Source organism: Pongo pygmaeus, chromosome 8 (assembly GCF_028885625.2).
Source record: "Pongo pygmaeus isolate AG05252 chromosome 8, NHGRI_mPonPyg2-v2.0_pri, whole genome shotgun sequence".
Lineage (NCBI taxonomy): Eukaryota > Metazoa > Chordata > Mammalia > Primates > Hominidae > Pongo > Pongo pygmaeus.
The window spans coordinates 121,904,993-121,927,932 of NC_072381.2; the positions used below are offsets into that span (position 1 = coordinate 121,904,993).

At 39.9% G+C, this 22,940-nt stretch overlaps 1 protein-coding gene and 1 pseudogene across 1 annotated transcript in view; both read left to right on the plus strand.

Annotated features, from left to right (window-relative positions):
• LOC129045085 (pancreatic triacylglycerol lipase) overlaps window positions 1-22,940 on the plus strand; it is a 58,071-nt gene that overhangs the window by 11,369 nt on the left and 23,762 nt on the right. The gene's annotated exons all lie outside the window — the stretch shown is intronic.
• LOC129006959 (U6 spliceosomal RNA) lies at window positions 16,758-16,853 on the plus strand (annotated as a pseudogene).

Genomic DNA, 22,940 nt, shown 5'->3' on the forward strand with positions numbered 1-22,940 from the left:
AAAGTTTCCATTCATCATTAACACTGTACATTTCTATTTTTTATTTTGTTGACATTGTCTTCTGGTCATAGTTCTCTGCCTTATAAAGCTCTAATCGAATATCTGCATGCTTTTCTGCGAAATAGCTTTCCACCGATGTACCATAATGGTGTGATTCAAAAGCCTTTTTGATTAAAGAGAATATTGTTCTTTCATCATAAAAAAAAAAATTTCACATCCCTTCAATGTGTTTAGTTGAGGGGCCCTCTAGTGGAAGAAGGTGGACATAGCATGACAACAGTGGCTGCTTACACATTTATTTAATAGCCAGTGATACATTTTATTCATTTAAAAAAAATCCTATGCCTATATTACAGTAAAATTCTCAATACTCAAGTTTTCACTCAGGTTGAGCTTCTAGTTTGGATTCTGTATTAAAATGTATCAGAGACTACATATATAGGAATATGACATTTAATTTTTTATCCCGATTATTGGTTGTTACTGTTAGATTAGCTTTGTGGGTAGGAATGTACAAAATTGATGAAATTTTATCTTATCCTCAAAAATGTATTAAAGGAGAAAACACCTGGGTCCTGAATGATTTCCCACTTTTGTAGATGGTTCCTATGTTCTTCAGGTGAAAAAGATGAACACGTGTGGGCTGGAGCAAAGGGTGGTGGGAGGCAATGAGGCATTTCTTGTGAGTGTTTGCCAGGTAACTATATCGAAGTCACATGGGAACCCACAGGCTCTGCTCTCTGGGGTGTTTCCTAAAGCAATGCTCTAGGTGTGATCAATGACACAGTCACTCCCCCAGGAGCACTGGCTTTACCCATTATTGAACAGAAAAATACTGTGAATGACAACTATTTTTAGCTTCAGTCAGAAGCCAATTTGACCTCATTTACTAGTCTTTTCTGTTTTTAGAATGTAAATATAGCTAAGGCAATTTAATTAAGCAATTAATCTCATCTTTAAACTGAATTTCATGTGTTATCAGTGTCAATTCTAACAAATTGGTGTAATTCATTCAAAATATTAAATAGGTTGTGCTATAGGAAACTCATGGAGTAAATGAAAAGCTAAACTTACTATAAGAAACATATGCTTGAATTTCATGGGGTTAAGTCATTACTCTCATTATTATTTTCTTGAAGAAATTCTTTCTAATAGCAAGTTCCTGCAATGATTCTTATTAAATTAACTCCTTCATAGCAGAGGGACAAGATAACGACCCATGACAACTACCTTAAGAGTTAGATGTACTGTTATTTTCTCATATGACTGTGAAGAAAAATGGCTAATGAATATTTGGAGTGCTTTTATATCTTCCCTTAATTGGACCCAAATCCCATTATTTCTCTGTAGATGTTATTGTCAAGTTATCTTGGCAAATCAAGGAGCCAGAGTCTCTCATTACATACACTATTTTATTACTGGCTCATTCTGGCACATTCTGAAACAGTTTACTCTCCAAAAGTGGGCACCGGTCTTCTGAGGTTCACATCGTTGGAGACCACTGGGCTCCCACTCTCCTGGGGAGGCTGGAAGGAGAGCAGATGAGGCCATCGGGCAACTCACAGCCTGTTCATCTGGCAGCTCAGGGCAGAACAGGCAGCACATTTAACTTCAAATAGTTACATATTCACCTGGGAGAGTGGTTGCCAAGTGTTTTCAGTACGGGAACACAGGATCCAGTTTTGAAGGGTTGATAATGAGCATGATTGTGTTTTATTGATACCAATAGCGGGGTTGGCAGAACATGTTTCACACATAAATACTATCTGAGACTCAAAAGTGTTTTGGGGACCTCATCTGCATCCACGCCCACTCAGTTGGCCATTCCCAGTGTCCCAGTTCCATGATGTAATTTAAGTGGAATTAAACTTGTAGAGCTAGAAATTGTATAGTTCTTCACAGCCAGCTTCCACTGCAATCACTCATAGATGCAGAGCTACCAGCTGAACTCCAGGTAGTGTCAATTACTCAAGAAGGAAGGAAAGGAGGTCAGACCCCTCTGGTTCTTATTCCCTGAATAACGATATTAAAATGGTGTGGGCTGCAGAATCCCTGGGCCATCTGTAGGCAACCGAGGGCTACCTGTTACCTGCTACTCTGGCTAACAATGTCAACTTCGTAGATACAAATCACATGGATGCAACTCCCATAATCCCCCAGTGGATGAGGGGCACTTCGGGAACCAGTAACCCTCTTCCTGTCACTTCCTCTCTGTGCTAATGTGAGTCTCTTATCTCTGTGTGGCTTTCCTAAAACTCATCAGTTCTTCAGGAAATTTGGTTGTCTTCAGATATCCTAGAAGAGATATTTGATATTTAGAATTTCTAGCAGGTTATTTGCTGAAAAGGCGTTCTCCATCACAGCTGAGCTGCTTTTATGGAACCAGCATCTCCCACCTTTGGCAGAATCTTAGTAATTGCCCGAGGAGGAGATAATCCTCAGAGTCAAGCAGCCTTAGATATTTGCAGCAGCTGCCTCTTCTTGGGCACTTAGCAGGGGCTGTGCTAAGCCCTTACATGCATTATTTTATATATTCCCCACAATAACTCCGTGATGAAGTTACCATTATTGTTCTTACTCTACAGAGAAAAACAGGTTTAGAGCGATAGGAGATAATTTTGTGGATTTTTTCAGTAACGTAAATGGCAATCTAGGCGATTTCACTTCAGAAAATGGCAGGGGAGGGCCGGGTGCGGGTGCTCACGCCTGTAATCCCAGCACTTTGGGAGGCCGAGGCAGGCGGATCACGAGGTCAGGAGATCGAGACCGCGGTGAAAGCCTGTCTCTACTAAAAATACAAAAAATTAGCCGAGCGCGGTGGCAGGCGCCTGTAGTCCCAGCTACTCGGGAGTCTGAGGCAGGAAAATGGCATGAACCCGGGAGGCGGAGCTTGCAGTGAGCCGAGATCGCGCCACTGCACTCCAGCCTGGGCGGCAGAGCCAGAGTCCGTCTCAACAACAACCACAACAACAACAACAACAACAAAAATGACAGGGGAGTCTCATCCCATACATAGACCCAGTTATAAAGCTGGATTTTTGTGCACATTCCCACCCACAGAGGCAATGCCCCCAGGCATTCACATCTATGCTATTAACATGACGAGTGTGTCTGGCTCGAAGATCCAGCTACCCAATCTCGAGTAAGGACACCAAAGACCATAGCAATGCCAATCACCAGAAATCAGAGCCTACTGCATCTTCTATGGGTTTGGAGACACCAAGGAGGACTCAACACACAAGGCACTGGTTGGATCAATGCTTTACTCACAGGAAGAAGAGACCAGCATCAACGGTACCCTGTAGTGTGCACCCACCTCCCATGACCAGAAGTCCTTCCCAATAGCCAACGCACGGTGATGGGCTGAACACAGATCTCTTGGGCTGCTGGAGAACACCCACATTCCCTTGGGTGGTGTGGTGGTGGAAGATACACTGGTGAGGCTGGCCACGTAGCACACACTTGAGCAATACAAGGAAGCTCACTGTGTACCCAGAACAGGGGCGAGTTTTCTCCTAATTAGGAAAAAGCATCAGAGAACAAGCAACAGCTCAGCACCCAGCTTCCATATAGAGGAATGTTCCACGCCCAGGGCTCTGATGGAGCAATCCCAGAGAGGGGCAGGCAGTTCTCATGATGGTTGCTTTCCCAGCAGTGTAAATATTTCTTTAGAATTGGATCTGCCCAGCTTGAAGAAGCCTGAAGATGCCGCTGATGCTATATCTGTAGATGCAAACTATGTAGAGGGTGGTACCATAACACCCAAATAGAGGAGCTCCTGGACCCCAGTTTCCAAGGGTGATCAGCTATTATTGCTCAGATGGCAATTTTATTAACTTCCCCTTCTCCTCCTTTTTTTTTTTTTTTTGAGATGGAGTCTTGCTCTGTCACCCAGGCTGGCTGGATCACAGTGGCACTACGTTGGTTCACTGCAACCTGTACCTCCGAGGTTCAAGCAATTCTCCCTTCCTCAGCTTCCTCAGTAGCTGGGATTATAGGAGCCTGCCACCACGCCCAGCTAATTTTTGTATTTTTCAGTAGAGACGAGGTTTTGCCATGTTGCCCACACTGGTGTTGAACTGCTGACCTCAGGTGATCTGCCTGCCTCAGCCTCCCAAAGTGCTGGGATTACAGGCGTGAGCCACCGCGCCCGGCCCCTTTTCAAGTATATTAGGTTTGGGGATAAGTCAAATTGGGGCCATCCAGATCAGCATCTCTCAAACTTCAATGTGCTCACAAAGCCCTATGGAGATCCTGTTAAAATACAGATTCCCATTCAGCAGGAACAAGTGGCTTTTGCATTTGTAACTAGCTAGCTCTCGGGTTCTGCCAAGGTTGCTGGTCTGCAGACCTCACTTTGAATAGCAAGAATCTATATTTCTTCCAAGTAAAGGAAAAGAAATATCATATGCAAAAAGAATTCTCTCTTCTATTCTGTAAATAGAGAATGAGTCTGGGACCATAAAACCATTTTGTGTGTAGAAAGATTTTTTTCCAGGAAAATGTTGTTTTGCCAAACTTGCTAAATATTGTCTAGTTCTTATTTTATTTAATGTATGAGGACTTCAAACATTGTTCCAAAGACTGCCAGTGTTCTGTGAGTATTCTGCCAGGGTGAATGAAGAAAACTGTTGGAGAAAGCATGTTTATTATTAACATTTCATTGAGCTAATCTAGACTACCCATTAGTGAGTAAGACTCATCTAAATGAATCAATCTTTTTCTCTAAGTTTGTTTCGCACTTTTATCTATGACCTATTTGAAACAGCTCTTGGGAACTACAAAATGAGTCCTAAGGCTGTAATGTCTCAGTGTGATTCTGATCCAGTTGCAATAATGCCTATCTCGTTATATCGTGAACAGGATACTAACTAGAAAAATAATGGTCATTAATGTGTAATCAAGTCTGATTTTATAAGAGAATTTATAGTGTGTCAACAGCTAAATGATTTTTCCAGTAATATTCTCAACACAGATATCTTTGCAGGATATCCTTGCCCTTCCTGTAAAGTTTCAGAAGGGAAAGTATCTTGACATGGCAGTGACTAGGGAATAGTATCACCCATAAAGAAACAGGATATTATTTTCAGTAATTTTTATGACTCATACAATTTTCTGCACGTTATGCATTTAAGAACTATTTTACATACTGCTTATCCAGGAAAGGATATTTTAGAGAAAATTTAATTTAACTTTAAATTTAATTTAACCTCGGTTATTCAAGTTACTGGCTCATCTGAAATATTTACTTCTCATCTACATGTTTCATACTCTAGACAAAGTTATAGTCACCAAATGACAAAAAAATGTAATTGGTTTCATTTTCATGTGTTGTAATTTTCATTATGCGATGTTAATTACTTATCAGTTATTTCTTATAAGAGATTTTTTAAAATATATATTTATTAAACTCAGACTTGGTGATATAGATCATTTCACAATGAAAATATCAAGTTATACGTTAAGTGTGTGGTATTAATCAGAGGTGAGGTCTATTCACTTAGAAGAGGGGAGTATTGAGCTTGACTCAAAGAAATAAAATAGATTGTTAGTAAATTCTGCAAGACCTTATAGGAATACAAAACAGGAAAAATTAATCGTGATAACAATAATGATAATATTTATTATGTACCTGCAATGTGCCATGCCTTATTCTGTATGCTTTTCCTGTCTCATTTATTCTTTACAGGAACCCAGTGAGGTAGCTTCTATAACATTCATCTTTTATAGATGAAGAAACTGAGATACAAGGAGCTTAAGCAACAAGTTTGAGAACACATTAGCATGTAGTGGAGCTGGGATTCACACCAAGGAAATTTGATTTCTAATCCCACATACATCACCACAAAACTGTAGAAGGTTTTGCATTCTTTAGGTCAGGGGTCTGCACCTTAAGCCTGCCACCTTAAGCCTGCAAGCTAAGAATGGTTTTTACATTTTTTAAACATTGAAAAAAAAATCTTTGTGAAATACGAAAATTATCTGAAATTAGAACTTCAGTGCTCATAAATAAGTTTTATTGACACACAGTACACTTTTTTGTTTATATATTGTCCATGGCTATTTTCATGTCACAGCAGCCAGGTAGGGTAGTAGCTACAGAGACTCTCTGGCCCATTAGAGAAAAAAATTTACCAATCTCTGCCATAGACCACAGGGGTGAAGGGAACTAAGAACATAGTTGGAATTTGAGCAAATGCAACAGACGGTCCATCCAAAATGGCCTCTGTGTCATACAAGGTTACCTGGCCATGGGACCTCATGTTATAAAAATGATAGTGTAATGAGAAAAACTACATACAATCGAGTAAGTAGCAATTAGAGGCAGAAAAAGTGGCTGTCTAGCCTGCTTTTTACTGGGACATAAGTGTAGGAAGGAATTTGGGAGGCGTCTGGGCAAAATGATAAGATCAAGAGGGGCAGAATTATGTCCCAAGCTTTTGGATACAGAACACACCTGCCATTTCCTATACTGACCTGGTAAAAATCAGAGCCAGTAAATCAAGGAAAGACAAAGTCTAATTTTTTCTACCTGTTGTCATCGCTGCCTGAAGGGATTTTGGACTGGAGACCTGCAGAGTATTTCCAGGTTAGGACTGGGTTAGGGGTGGGATGGGGGTGTACATGGGCTTGGGTGCAGACTGCCTGGTCATTGGGGGAAGGAAGGCAGGGAACTTTCCTGTGTCTCAAATTAGGCACTAAACTCATGTGCCCCTGTTATAAAGGGCAATATTTGCTGGAAAGCTATTCATTCTATATGTGTTTTGCCAAGAAAATGGTCTTTCAAGAGATGATGTTTTTAAAACGTTATTAAGATCACTTTTTACCTCCCAAATAGCGATGACTTGAGACCGTTCCAATTCCTGAAAACGTAAGACCCCAAGATTTATTTATTTTCATTAGAACAAGAACTTCCCACACCAGGCGTGGTTGCCCAGATGGGCCTGTGGCTGAGGCCTGTGAAGTGAGTCAGGTCAGCTATCAAACGCTGGAGATACCTGTCATTTTGTTCCTAAGTTCCTGTATACTTTCTCAAATGATTAAGTTCTGTGCCATGATGAAAGCTGTCCTCTGTAGTATCATGTTTATGGATAAAAATACGTCTGTCGGTATCATTGGCTTGGATAGCACAGCAGGATTTTTTTTTTTTTTTGAGATGGAGTCTCGCTCTGTCGCCCAGGCTGGAGTGCAGTGGTGCGATCTCGGCTCACTGCAAGCTCCACCTCCCGGGTTCACGCCATTCACCTGCCTCCGCCTCTCAAGTAGCTGGGACTATAGGTGCCCACCACAGCGCCCGGCTAATTTTTTGCATTTTTAGTAGAGATGGGGTTTCACCGTGTTAGCTAGGATGGTCTCGATCTGCTGACCTTGTGATCCGCCCGCCTCGGCCTCCCAAAGAGCTGGGATTACAGGCTTGAGCCACCACGCCTGTAGTAGTTTAAGATTTGGGTTATTAAACTACTAGTGAGAATGGCAGGAGGCAGCCAAATGCCTAGGCAGATAGGGGCGGGTCCCTGGTGAAATCCCACCTCCAAGCTGAAGACAGTTTACAGCCTGAAAGCCAAGATACAAACTAAATCCTCGGACTGGATTGAGAACTTGTCTTCCTGTTTGGTGCGTTCTCCTCTAATTGATCCCCACCCTTCATCTATTTTACACATACCTACCCTTTCCTAATTGGTTTTCTACACTGTCATGCCCACCTTTGAGTGGTGTCTTCACCTTAACCTTTTTTGCATACTCACAAACCTAGCAGCATTCACTCCCAATTCTGAGTCCATAAAAGGCCCCAGACCCAGCCACACCGGGGACTTTCCTGCCGTTGGGTAGGGCAACTCCCCAACCTGAGTCCCTTCTTGGCTGGGAGCTTTCCTTTTGCTTAATAAATTCTATTCCACTCACTCTCTGGTGTCTGCATGCCTAATTCCTCCTGGTTGCAAGACAAAAACTTGGACCTAGCTGAGCTAAGAAGCAGAAAGACCACAACACTAGATTATACAAAAAGGAATGTCTTTATATTCAAGTTTGGTTTGGTGAGGTTCTACGCTTTTCTTTTTGAAACAGATTTTGAAATACACAGCAGTTTCACTGAACACATTGAGATGTCTGTGTGGGCAAGGTGAAGTGTCCACTGGAGAAAATGCAGTGCAGCATTGCTCTGTGGAATCCCTGAGCAGCAACTCTGCAGCTCCATGGGCATCCTGCCCAGGGGAAATAACATTTCAGTCAACATCCCAAACCCAATACGTTGTATCAGTGTTCCCCTCCCAAGCGTGTGTGCCGTGAGTCACCAGGGGAGGTTCTGAAAAATACAAATTCCTCAGTACCACCCCCGAAGAGTCTGATTTAGTAGATAAGAGTGCATCCCAGGAATCCAAACTTTACAGAAGTTCCCCGGATTTGCAGCTATTGATTGATGTGCCTCTTGTTTTTGCAAATGCCTTATTGGATACTCTGTGTAAAGCTATGTGTGAGCAAGACAAACCCTACCTTTTCAAAGAAATCAGTTATAATGGACTCAAAAAGTCATAATAGCTAATAAAATCCTAATAGCCTCAAAAAGAAACTTCCCAACACCTACACAGAGAGGCCTGATTCCCCCTTCAGTACTTAAAGGCAGTGGTCAGCAGAATACAGTTCCCTCTGCCCAGATGTCTGCATCCTAATCTGAAGAATCTGTGAATATGTCATGCTACATGGAAAAAGGGAATCAAGATTGCAGGTGGCTTTTTTTAAAGCACTGCATTTCTCTGCAGAGAATAGCACAATAACACATGTGAATGCTTAGTAAATGTTTACAATTATAATTACTATGAGGACCTCATGAAATTTTCTAAACATTCATGATAATGATGAAAAATGAATAATAAAAAACAATAAAGAAATAGGGTTATGTGCAAATTTTCTCATTTAATAAGATAAGACAAAGGAGTGTAAATTATTTTTTTAATATATCAGTTAAAAATCCTTTTGTTAAGAAAGATATCCACTTTTATCATAATGAAGTCATTTACAAATTGGTTTAATTGTTTCAAATGAATGGTTTACTCAAATAATTTACGTATTTCTGAACTTGGTACTTTTTTTGAAAATACTGTTTTTGGAGTCCTAACTCAAACTTTTTTCCTCCCTTAAGAGATGAGCTTTATGTCAGTTTGAAAGGATGCTGATAATGTTCAGAATACATGATGTAAAATGGTGGTAGAGATGATGGTAAGGAGTTTACAAATTCATTAATTCAGTAAGTGCTTAGAGAGTGTTGACAATGTGCCAAACCCCAATTTAGATATTGGAGAGCTAGAAGTTGAAAATATAGACATGATCCCTACACTCATGAAGTTTTCTGCCTCTTTGATGTTTCTTAAAGTGTGGTCAATCAAACAGAAGACAGATGATGAATCAGTTGGCTAACACTGCATAGCAAGCCACCCCAAAAACTCAGTGACTTGAAAAATAATCATTTATTATTGTTCTATGAGTCAACAAGACTGTTTGGCTGCTCTGGGCCAGGGTTGGCTGATCTTGCTTGGTCTCACTCGTATGTTTGTGGCTGGTTGGCAGAGGGCTGGATGGTTTAGGGCAGCCTTGTGTGCATCGGCTTTCCTCCACGTGATCTCTCATCCTTCAGCATGCTAGCCTGTGCTTTTGAACTTGGACTCCCAGGGGTCCAAGAAAATGAATATAAGTAAGAATGACCTCTTGAGGCCCTGGCTCAGAAGCAAAGTGTCACTTTCACCACGTTCTACTGGACAAGGAGGTTACCCGGCAGGTTCAAATTCAAGGATAAATTCTACTTATTGATGAAGGTAGCTAAAAAGCCATATTGCAAATGACATGGATAGAGAGAGAGGTAGGCAATTAGAGCATTTTTGGAATCAATCTAGGTGGCTTGTTAGTTTTAGTAGAGAATGTGATGAAACCATTTTGTTGAACTACATTTGACAGATCTGAGTTGTGAAATTTCTTATGATTTTCACAGAAATCCTTTTCACTTCTTAATAATTGTGGCCATACATGGTGCAGAGGCCCTTGACAGTTTGCCTCAGCACCATTTCCTCACCTGAGAACAGTTCTCATGGGCCAATGTATTTTCACAACCCTTGTGTACTGGCTCATTCGCATTTGTCAAATTTCTATTTTATATTATACCTATTCTGAGTTATATTCTCATTTTGAGGTATTTTAAAAAAGGATAGGCTGGGCACAGTGGCTCACGCCTGTAATCCCAGCACTATGGGAGGCCGAGGCGGATGGATCACGAGGTCAGGAGATCGAGACCATCCTGGCTAACACAGTGAAACTCTGTCTCTACTAAAAATACAAAAAATTAGCCAGGTGTGGTGGTAGGCACCTGTAGTCCCAGCTACTCGGGAGGCTGAGGCAGGAGAATTGCTTGAACCTGGGAGGCGGAGCTTGCAGAGAGCTGAGATCGCACCATTGCACTCCAGCCTGGGTGACAGAGCAAGACTCCATCTCAAAAAAAAAAAAAAAATAGAATCAATGGCTTCAAGTGGTTCAGTGAAAAAACAGTGATAAAAACAGTAACAAAAATACCGTAGCTCATAAACCTAAATAGTGAACAATAAGTTCATAACCTAAATAGTGGACAAGACTCAAAGGAGAATCCCCCATATGAATCTCTATGTCTTGAAACAAGCAGAAAATGGGATGGTGCTAACGGGGTACACAGCAATGATGAGCTAAACTTGGCTGACACTAGATCCATATTCATTTGTCTTGTAGTGTCCTGCCCTCTACTCCCAGTCTGCCTTGCTTTTGTCATGAATATTTATCCTAAGTGGAGTTGATGATGTTGCTGTTTTCATAATATTTTGAATAATACTAGAGACTGTACAGATAAATTTAGTCACCTTTTTTTCTAGAACAAGCAACAAATAATGCTTTGCAAGAAGAAATGAATTATTTTTTTTTCTAGTTTACCCACTGATTACAAGGGATAATTTAAAGGATACAAATGAAACAGCTAAATGAAGAGACACACAGGGCAAGGTTTGGAAGGGTCCCAAGCTCAGTAAAATTGATTAATTTTGTGGCTAACAGTGAAAATCAATCCAAGAGTACACAGGCATTATTCAAACTTAACATTTCTTGTAGTGGAAACTTGCAAATCATGCTGTCACACGGAAGCTATAAAACCAGACACAATGTTAATGATACGATATTGGGAGTGAAAACGAAGAATGAGTTATCAGACAAATTCCCTTATCAGATGACCACCTTAGACGTTACATAGTATCATTGGCATATTGTTTAAAATTACTACCCAGAGTGTGCTGGAGAGATGTCTCACATTGCAATCGGATGGCCCCACTCATGTGCAGATTTGGAATTGGTTCCTGGCACACAAGGTACAAGGAAGAGTGCTTTACACTCTTTTTTGTCTACTTGATTTTGTCTACTTGATCATTTGTCTACTTGATCATTGAATTTTCACAATTAAACATTGCTTTGTGAGCCATATCACAGACTGAAAACAAGGCCCTGGGATCCGCAGGGATAGAACCCCAACTGTGTTTGCATCAGGGAAGAACGTGGCTGTTAAGATATAAAAGGTGGCAAAGAATTCTAAATCTCAGAGACCAGCTGATGATCAACTAAATGCTTCATGTTCCTGATTGAATGTTGAAAGACATAGTGAAAATGGTAAATTCAATAGAAATCTCTCTTAATCAGCCTCTGCCTACCCAAATCACTGTTTTCACTCATGTTCCCCATTCTTATGGTAAACTCCTTTCTTACCTCTGAGTCTTTTGATTGTCTCACTTCCTTGAAACATTTTCTTTTCTCTGTCTCTAGGACACCACTTTTTCTTGGTTCTCCTCTGTCCTCACTGGATGCTGTTTTTCAAATCCTTAATTTCCCTGTGCTTGTAACATTGCAGAGCCTCAGGACTTAGTATTTAGTACTTAGAAACATCTTTCTAAGAGATTTCATCTAGACTAATGGCTTTATGTAAAACCCAAGTTGATATTTCTTACGTGGACCTCTCTTCTGAACTACAGAATAACTGCCACCTCTCCATCTCCACTTAGACTCTAAGAAGACATTTAATTTTAACCATGCCCAAAACTGGACTCCGGATCTCCACGCCAAACCTACTCCACTGACATGCAGCCTTCCCCATCTCAGTTAATGCAATTCCAGCTTTCCCATTGCTCAAGCCAAAATTTGAGGGCCATCCTTAACTCATCTGCATTTACCCAACTCCCATCCAAATCCTATCAGTCATTTTTTTTTTTTTTTTTTGAGACAGAGTCTCGCCCTGTCACCCAGGCTGGAGTGCAGTGGCGCGATCTTGGCTCACTGCAAGCTCCGCCTCCCGGGTTCACGCCATTCTCCTGCCTCAGCCTCCCAAGTAGCTGGGACTACAGGCGCCCGCCATCACGCCCAGCTAATTTTTTTTTTGTATTTTTTGTATTTTTAGTAGAGATGGGGTTTCACCGTGTTAGCCAGGATGGTCTCGATCTCCTGACCTCGTGATCCACCCTCCTCGGCCTCCCAAAGTGCTGGGATTACAGACGTGAGCCACTGCGCCCGGCACTTTTTTTTTTTTTTTGAGGCGGAGTCTCACTCTGTCGCCCGGGCTGGAGTGCAGTGGCGCGATCTTGGCTCACTGCAACCTTCGCCTCCCAGGTTAAAGAGATTCTCCTGCCTCAGCCTCCCGAGTAGCTGGGATTACAGGCGCCCTGTAAATAATCCCCTAATTCACCCTCAACCCTAGACAGACACTGATCTGTTCTTTGTAGTTAACATAGTTTTGCCTGTTTTAGAACTTCATGGAAGCCTAATAATATAGTTATATGCTCTTTTTGTTGGGTTTCTTTCATTTAGTTTAATATCTCTGAGATTTGTCCATGATGCTACATGTACTCATAGTTCATTTCTTTATATAACTGAGTAGTATCCCACTGTATGAATATTGCATAATTTTTTTCAACTTTTATTTTAGATTCAGGGATACATGTGCAGGTTTATTTCCTGGTTATATTGCATGATGCTGAGGTTTGAGTATGAGTGATGCCGTCACCCAGGTACTAAGCATGATACCCAACAGTCAGTTTTCCAACCCTTGCCCTCCACCATTCCCCTGTCTAATAGTCCCCAGTGTCTATTTTTGCCATCTTTATGTCTACAAGTCACTGAGGTTTAGCTCCCAGTTATAAATGAGAACATGTGGTATTCAGTTTTCTGTTCCTGTGTTAATTCACTTAGGATAATGGCCTCCAGCTGATCCATGTTGCTGCAAAGGACATACTTTCTTTCCTTTTTATGGTTGCTATTTTTTACTTCTTATTTGTTTACTTTAAAACTTTTATTTTAGGTTCAGGGGTACATGTGCAGGTTTGTTATTAATATACAGGTAAACAGTGTTGCAGGGGTTTGGTGTGCAGATTATTTCATCACCCAGGAAGTAAGCATAGTAACAGATACATAGTTTTTCCATCCTCACCTTCCTTCTACCCTCCACCCTCAAATAGGCACCAGTTATCTGTTGTTCCCTTCTGTGTGTCCATATGTACTCAAAATTTAGCTCCCACTTATAAGTAGTATTTGGTTTTCTGTTTCTTTGTTAGTTTGCTTAGGATAGTGGCCTCCGGCTGCATCCATGTTGCTGCAAAGGACATGATGTCATTCTTTTTTATGGCTGCATAGTATTATATTGTGTATATGTACCATTTTTTTTAATCCAGTCTACCATTGATGGGCATTTAGGTTGATTCCATGTCTTTGCTATTGTGAATAGTGCTGCGATGAACATACATATGTATGTGTCTCTATGGTGGAATGATTTATATTCATTTGGGTATATACCCAAGAATGGGATTGTTGGGTTGAATGGTAATTCTGTTTTAAGTTCTTTGAGAAATTGCCAAACTTCTTTCCACAATGGCTGGAATAATTTACATTTCACCAGCAGTGTGTAAGTATTTCATTTTCTCCACAATCTCACCAATATCTGTCTGATAGTTTTGACTTTTTGATAATAGCCATTATGGCTGGTGTGAGATGGCATCACACTGTGGTTTTGATTTGCATTTCTCTAATCATTAGTGATGTTGAGCATTTTTTCCTATGCTTGTTGGCCACATGTATGTCTTCTTTTGAAAAGTGTCATTTCATATTATTTGCCCACTTTTTATGGTGTTATTTGGTTTTTGCTTGTAAATTTAAGTTCCTTATAGATTCTGGATATTAGACCTTTGTGGGATGCATAGTTTGCAAATATTTTCTTCCATGCTGTAGGGTGACTGTTTATTCTGTTGATAGTTTCTTTTGCTGTGCAGAAGCTCTTTAGCTTAATTAGGTCCCATTTATAAATTTTTGTTTCCATTGCAATTACTTTTGGCATCTTCATCATGAAGTCTTTGCCATGTCCTACATCCAGAATGACATTTTCTCAGCTGTCTTCCAGGGTTTTTATAGTTTTGCATTTAAGTCTTTAATCCATCTTGAGTTAATTTTTGTATATGGTATAAAGAAGGGATTAAGTTTCAGTCTTTTGCATATGGCTAGCCAGTTATCCTAGTACCATTTACTGAATAGGGAGCCCTTTCCCCACTGCTTGTTTTTGTCATTTTTGTCTAAGATCAGATGGTTGTAGGCATGTAGCATTATTTCTGAGCTCTCTATTCCATTCCATTGGTCTATGTGTCTGTTTTTGTACCAGTACCGTGCTGTTTTGGTTACTGTAGCCTGTAGTATAGTTTGAAGTCAAGTAATGTAATGCCTCCAGCTTTGTTCTTTTCGCTTAGGACTTACTTGGTTATTCAGATTCCTTTTTGATTCCATATGAATTTTCTAATTATGTGAATAATATTGATAGGAGTAGCATTGAATCTGTAAATTGCTTTGAGTAATATGGCCATTTTAACAATATTGATTCTTCCTAATTCTCATTGGAGAGGTCTTTCACGTCTTTGGTTAGCTATATTCCTAGGTATCTTATTCTTTTTGCAGCTATTGTGAATAGGAATGTATTCTTGATTTGGCTCTCAGCTTGAATGTGATTGGTGTTAGGAATGCTACTGATTTTTGTACATTGATTTTGTATCCTGAAACTTTGCTGAAGTTGTTTATCAGATCAAGGAGGTTTTGGGCAGAGACCATGGGGTTTGCCAGGTATTGAATAATATCCTCTGCAAACAAGCATAGTTTGACTTCCTCTCATTATTTGAATACCCTTTATTTCTTTCTCTTGCCTAATTGTTCTGGTTAGGACTTCCAGAACTATGTTGAATAGGAGTGGTGAGAATGAGCATCCTTGTCTTGTTCCACTTTTCAAGGGAATTGTTCCAGCTTTTGTCCATTCAGTATGATGTTGACCATGGGTTTGTCAAAGATAGCTCTTATTATTTTGAGATATGTTTCTTCAATACCTATTTTGTTGAAGGTTTTTAACATGAATGGATGTTTAATTTTATCAAACTATTTTCTGCATCTATCAGGATGATTATGTGGTTTTCACATGGACACAAACAACTATGACACTACTCTTGTGACTTAGGGCCATTGTTAAGTAATATAAGGCTTCCCTGAACAAAACCACTGGATACCCCAACAGTTGATCTGATAACCCAGACAACTGACTACCAAGTGACTAACACACAGGTAGCATGTCCAGCCTGGAAATGCTGAACGAACGGATGATTCATGTCCCAGGCAGAAGGGAGTAGAACAGTGCAAAATTTGATAATGCTACACAGAAGAGCACGCAATCTAAAGCATATGAAGTGTTTATTTTATTTCTAGAATTTTCCAATTAATATTTTCAAACTGTGTTTGGCTACAGGTAACTGAAACTGCAGAAAGAGAAACCATTAATAAAAACAGACTGCTGTATTTAATGTTGTCATAGTTTAGTTAATGAACATTTGGGTTACTTTCATCTTGGGCTATTATGAATAAAGCTGCTATGAATGTTCATGGAAGTCTTTTTGTGGATATATGCTTATACCTAGTTGTGGAATTGCTGGTTTTTATGTAAGTGACGTTTACCTTTATAGGAAACTTCAAACTTTTCCAAACTAGTTGTCAATTTGATACTCTCACTAGCACTTTATGCACTTTATGAAATTTCCAATTGTTCTACACCTTTGGAATTGTCAGATATTTGCCATTTTACTGGGCTGTAATATTTCTTTGTGATTCTGTTGTGCATTTCTCCAATGACTAAAGGTGTTGAGCATATTTTTGCATGCTTGTTAGCCACCTATGCATCTTTTTTGTGAAGTTATTGATTAAATATTTTTCGTTTTTCTTTCTTTCTTTCTTTCTTTTTTTTAGATGGAGTCTAGCTCTGTCACCAGGCTGGAGTGCAGTGGCATGATCTTGACTCACTGCAACCTTCGCCTCCCAGGTTCAAGCAATTCTACTGCTTCAGCCTCCCGAGTAGCTGGGATTACAGGCACGTGCCGCCATGCCCAGCTAATTTTTGTATTTTTTAGTAGAGATGTGGTTTCACCATGTTGGCCAGGATGGTCTCAATCTCCTGACCATGTGATCTGCCCGCCTGGGCCTCCCAGAGTGCTGGGATTATAGGAGTGAGCCACTGCACCCAGCCTGATTAAATATTTTTCTATCTTTGTAGGTTGTTTGTTTTACTATCATGTTTGTAAGAATTCTTTTTATAGTCTGGATACAAGTTTTTTGTTAGGAGTGTATTGTAGACACTTCTTCCAAGTCTGTGTCTTGCCTTTTCATGTTCTTAACAATATCTTTTGAAGAATAGGGTTTTAGTGCTCATTTAGACAGCACATATACTAAAATTGGAATGATACAGAGAAGATTAGCATGACCCTGCACAAGGATGAAGAGTGGGGTTTTAAATTTTCATAAAGTCCAGTTTATCTGTTTTTTATAGAGTGATTTTTATGTGTTGTCTAAGAAATCTTTGCTTATTCTAAGGTAGCAAATATTTTTCTCCTCTATTTTCTACTAGAAGGTTTTAGTTTTGGCTTTCACATTTAGGTCTGTGACTTTCAGCACACTAAATACAATAGTCCCTTCTTATCCATGTTTCTCTTTTTGCAGGTTCAGTTACATGTGGTCAACCATCGTCCAAAAATGTTAATTGGAAAATTCCAGAAATAAACAATTCATGTATTTTAAATTGCATGCTGTTCTGTGTAGCATGATCAAATTTCACAATGCCCTACTCCCTCCTGCCTGGGACATGAATCATCCCTTTGTCCAGCATTTCCAGGCTGAACATGCTACCTAGGCATTAGTCACTTGGTAGTCAGTTGTCTTGGTTATCAGATCAGCTGTTGTGGTATCCAGTGCTGTTGTTCAGTTAAGCCTCATTTTACTTAATAATGGCCCTCAATCACAAGAATAGTGATACCTATGTCAGTCACCTCACTTTATCACCACACATAGGCATTGTATCATCTCATATCATCACAAGAAGAGTGAGTAGAGTATAATAAGTTATTAAGACAGACAGAGAGGGAGGGATGGAAAGAAAGTGAGAGAGACCACATGTACATCAATTTTATGGCCATACACTGTTCTATTTTATTATTAGTTATTGTTGTTACTCTCTTACTGTGCCTAATTTATAAACTTTATTATAGGTATGTATGTATAGAAAAAACATAGTATATATAGGATCAGTATTATTCACAGCTCTAGGAATCCACTGGGGGTCTTAGAATATACTCCCCATGAATAAAGGAGAACTACTGTAAGCCAATCCATTGTCTTTTGGCTTGCTGTTTCCATTGAAAAGTCTGCAGTCATTCTTTCTTTGTTTTCCCTGTGTCTTTCTCCCCCTGTCTGCCTTTAAGTTTTTTTTTTTCTCTATTATTGGGTTTCACAATTTTACCATTTTTTGCCTTTGTTTGGTTTTCATTGGATTTGTCCTACTTGATATTGTTCAACTTCTTGGATACATAGCTTCATTTTTACAAATCAATATTGGACATTTTCAGCCATGATTTCTCCAATTTTATTTAACACTTGGCCCAGGACTGCAATTAGATGTGTGTGAAACTGCTTATTATTACCCCAAAGATCACGAAGACTCTGCAGATTTTCAGCCCTTTTTTCCCTCCCTGAACTTCAGTGTGAATGGTTTTTCTATTGCCATGTCTCAGTTTTCTGATCTTCTCTTCTGTATTTCTTAATATGCTAATCTTGTCTAATAGTTTCTATTTGTCTTCTCATTATGTCTATGTTTTCCTTTAGCTCTTAAGCTTATTTATAATAGCTGTTTTAAAGTACTCATCTGCTCATATTATAATCCCTATCAATTCTAGATCTCCTTCTATTGACTAGTGAGTCATATTTTTCTGCTTCTTTGTATGCTTAATAATTTGATATTAGATGCTGAATACCAATAATTTTACATTTTTGCAGATCAGATTGATGCTTGAAGGTTTGTTTTTATGCTTTCTTATGGCAGATTGAGATTAACGTTTACTCTAGGGATATTTTAGTTCTCCTAAAGCATGGCCTTTTGGGGGTGTCTACTAAATGCTCTGATTATTCAATAAAATCTCTTACTCTGTTGGACCAAATGTCTTCCATCATGTGTGAGCTCCAGGAGTTGTTTGGATTACAAATTCCATCAGCAAATTGTTCTTTCTCATATGGTTGTCATCTGACCAGTCTCATGGAATCTTATTCTTTGTAAGCATGTTAGTATTATTCAAGGACTCAGGTGGACTCCTGTGCCAATTTCTGGAGCTTTTCATATTTGTAGCTTCTCGTCTTCAGTACTCTGCTCTGCCCATTCCAAATACTTTGGCCTCACTGAAATCTGATCTTCATCTTCTCAGCCTGATGAGTCTACCTTTCTCTTCTTGGATTCTCCCTCTCTCTGCTAGGGTCCTGGAAATGTCTCCAGACATATAGCTGAAGTAATTGGTGATCTCACCTCATTTGTTTTCCTTTTTCACTTATTATAGTCTTGCATTGCTCATTGTCCAATCTTGGGAAACTTCATGTATATTTTCCAGACTTTTAATTATTTATGGTAAAAGAGCAAGTCTGAAACAAGTTGCCCCATCATGGCTAGAAGTGTAAATCCCTCAGCTTATAATTTTTGAAAGAGACTTTGCTTCTTGCCTTGCAAGGGTAGTTGTGAAATGCACATGTACAACAACCTCTGGCTTAGCCTGCCCCTTTGTGAGGCTCCTTGTATAATTCATATTGTTTGGTTCCTCAGACATCTTAGGTGTGGAACAAATATATAATTTGGTACAAATTATTGTTAGTCTTATTTTTTTCTTTCTTTTTTACTTTTGTGCTTTCTCTCTCTTTTTCCACTTTCATTACACCTCTCAATATTCATTCTGTGATCTTTGGGTCTGTTGAATTTTGCAACTCTTCCTATTTACTCTCTCTTCTTGTTCATTGACACCTGGAAAAGTTTGTTATTCCATTCTTCAGCAGTTGTTTCCCATTCCAAACCCATTGAGAGTGCATATTTTGAAAGAAGCTCATTAGGAGTGGAAGATGGGCTAAGTGGGTATACAACAGGGTTGACTGGAAACCATGGAGAAGCTAACCAGATCTGTAAAGCTGTATTTGTGATGTAAAGAGAGTAAAGTTAATCTAGAATTGTGCAATACATTACAGCAGCCACTAGCCACATATGACCATTGATTAGTTGAAATGCAGCTAATGCCACATGTTAATATTGATATGATAATATTTTGTATGTATTGAATTATAAAAATTGTTAACATTATTTTCACTGGTTTCTTTTTGCATTTTAAATGTGGCTTGCTTATATTCCTATTGGGCAGTGCTAATCTAGAAAGCACAGGAGAGGGGAAGGGAAGTGAGGTTTTAAGAAAGACAGTACAATGACCAGTCTTCATTTTAGAACTGACTTTCTAACAGTGTATAGAGAACAGACAGAAGAGGAACAGTCTGCGGGCAAGGAAGGCAGTTAGACTACTGTGATGGCTCAGGAAAGACATGATTTGCCATATTCAGTATCACAAAAGTTGTATTTCTGTTTGATAAAATTACCATTTACTGCATTAGTATTGGAAAGCAGACTATAAATAAAACAAGAAAATAGGCTATACAAAGCATATTTGCATGAATTTGTTTTGGAAAGCAAATACCCAGTCTTACACACCTGTATATATGTACTAATGCCCCCTGGTATTCATTCCTGACTATATTTTAGTCTAAGGCTAGACTGACACAGCCTGGGAGAACATGGCCTTCCGTGGATTGACATAAACAAGTCATTTGGAAATAGTGAGAAGAAATTGTCCCTCCTGACAGCTCTGCTACTTACCAGCTGTGTGTTCCTGGGCAGGTTGATTAAACTCATGTCTCACTGACTTCATAAGGAAAACAGCTAATCGTTTAAGTTTGGTGGGAGATTAAAGGCAAAAACTTAAAAAGTATGAAAACCTAAATAATGAATGCTATAAAATTTTAGGTATGCTTGTTATTCTGGGCCACAAAGAAAACCATCTTTATGCATAACAGAAGACGGTTGACTATACGTTCACGCCTTAGGCCTGGATAGTGAATGTGTGACCCACTCACATTTGGCAGGATGGTTGCTCTAGAAGGTGTGAAGCAATCAACCACCCCCAGAACTTCACAATATTTTTCTGCTCAGGGAAGTTTGGGATGCTCCAGAGAGCATGTCCTCCTTACCTTCAATGATCTTGGAAAGAGGCTGAGCTAGATAAAGGGAAGCAGGCCAGGCTCCCTGAAGGTTAAGTAAATGAGACCTCCTTTGGGTAACATGCTGGTTATCTGGCCACACAGGTGTTCTGAAACCTTTCTTTCCCTCACCAGGAGTTTAGTATCACAAGGTTGTCAGAAGCAGAGCCTAAACTTAAACCAATATTTAACTCTGCTGCAACTTGATTAGAAGCATCCAAGTTTGGCATTTTTATTTTCAAATGTGCAAGGTTTCTGGGGCAAAGTTGAACTGATGTTATATAATGCATTGGTAAATAGGACACATGGAATTAATTCTCAGTGAGATCCCATCTTGTCTGTCAATGCCATGAGGTAGTAGGGTGAAGACTCTCAATGCTTCATTACCATTTGAACAGCTTCTTGTCAAGCCTGCAATCCTGAGATGTGAGGAGTGACAGAGGCTGGTAGAAAGTAGGGTTTTGATGGGAGCTCCAATCTGCCTCTGGTGTTGCAGGGTCTCCTATGTATCAAGAACATTGAGCTGCTCCAAGTTCACATCAGTTGTGTCTAGGGACTCAAGCAACACTGGGTGAATTTTCTCTAAACCGTGGGTATCATACGGGCTCAGACTGTCTGTAGAACAATGGTCACCACTAGGGACTGAACTGAAAAATGCCCATTAGAATTTAAAATTTACCACAATAAAGTGAATACTTGAGCACTTATGTTCTGTGATATGGGAAGTGGCAGGAAAGGGATTTTCAAAAAATCAAGTATTAGAAAAAATCTGTCCAAGTATTAGTGTTATCCGTAAGTACCATCCAAATCTCATGTTGAAATTTTTAGCCCAGCATTTAATGTTTGATACATGGACTGTTCATGGAAGTAAGAGAAACATTCTATAATAAATAATCTATTGGTTAAGATAATGTTAATTGTTATAACCCTTAAATCTCAAGGCTTAAGATAGTAGTTCATTTATTGCTCACGTACAATTTGAAATGGATGTTTGTGATTGTAGTGTTCCATTAAGCAGGGAGCCCAGGTTCCTTCCATCTTGTGTTTCTACCAGCTTCAACACGTGGCCTTTAAGGATTTGTATCTGTCTGCATCAAGCCACAGAAGGCATGGCACATGGAGGACCATGTGTGGGTTTTTTCGTTTTTTGTTTTTTGTTTTTTGAGATGGAGTCTTGCTCTGTCGCCAGGCTGGAGTGCAATGGCGTGATCTCAGCTCACTGCAACCTCCGCCTCCCAGGTTCAAGCGATTCTCCTGCCTCAGCCTCCCAAGTAGCTGGGACTACAGGCGTGTGCGAACACGCCTGGCTAATTTGTTCGGATTTTTAGTAGAGATGGGGTTTCACCATCTTGGCCAGGATGGTCTGGATCTGACCTTGTGATCCGCCCGCTTCGGCCTCCCAAAGTGCTGGGATTACAGGGCTGAGCCACCACGACCAGCCCATGTGTGGGTTTTTTAGGAACAGGATTGACAGGGGTGCACATCCATGCACTCACATCTCATTAGCCAGAAAATTGGTTACATGACCCCATCTCCCTGCAAGGGAGGACAGAGAATAGAGTCTAGTTCTATTCCCTGTAGAAAGATGCTAGCAAGGCCGGGTGCGGTGCCTCACGCCTGTAATCCCAGCACTTTGGGAGGCCGAGGCAGACGGATCATGAGGTCAGGAGATCGAGACCACCCTGGCTAACATGGTGAAACCTCATCTCTATTAAAAATACAAAAAATTAGCCAGGGGTGGTGGTGGGTGCCTGTAGTCCCAGCTACTCGGGAGGCTGAGGCAGGAGAATGGCGTGAACCCGGGAGGCGGAGCTTGCAGTGAGCCGAGATCGCGCCACTGCACTCCAGCCTGGGGGACAAAGCAAGACTCCATCTCAAAAAAAAAAAGATGTTAGCAACTTTGCCACACATACTGTGTAAATAGACGCTTCTAGATAGTACATTGTCGTCTGAATGAAACAATGTGGTTTATAACATTTCACAACCCAGTTTAAGAGTTCAGCAGGATTATGTATAGAGGAAGTTATTCATCCAGAGCAGATGTAATAGATGGCTGATTATGTACCATTCCGTTCTTAGCTTTTATAAATTTGAGAAGTTGAATCTTCTTGAGATATTATAAAATTTGAGCTTATTTTAGTTTACAAAATATCCCCACAGATTTTACTATTTCAGAATTTGGTGACTATTGATCCTAATTGTTTAGATTATATTAAACAAATGTCCCCCCAATTATGGATTACATTTGGTGCCATCTAAAACGCCAACTTAGAAACTTT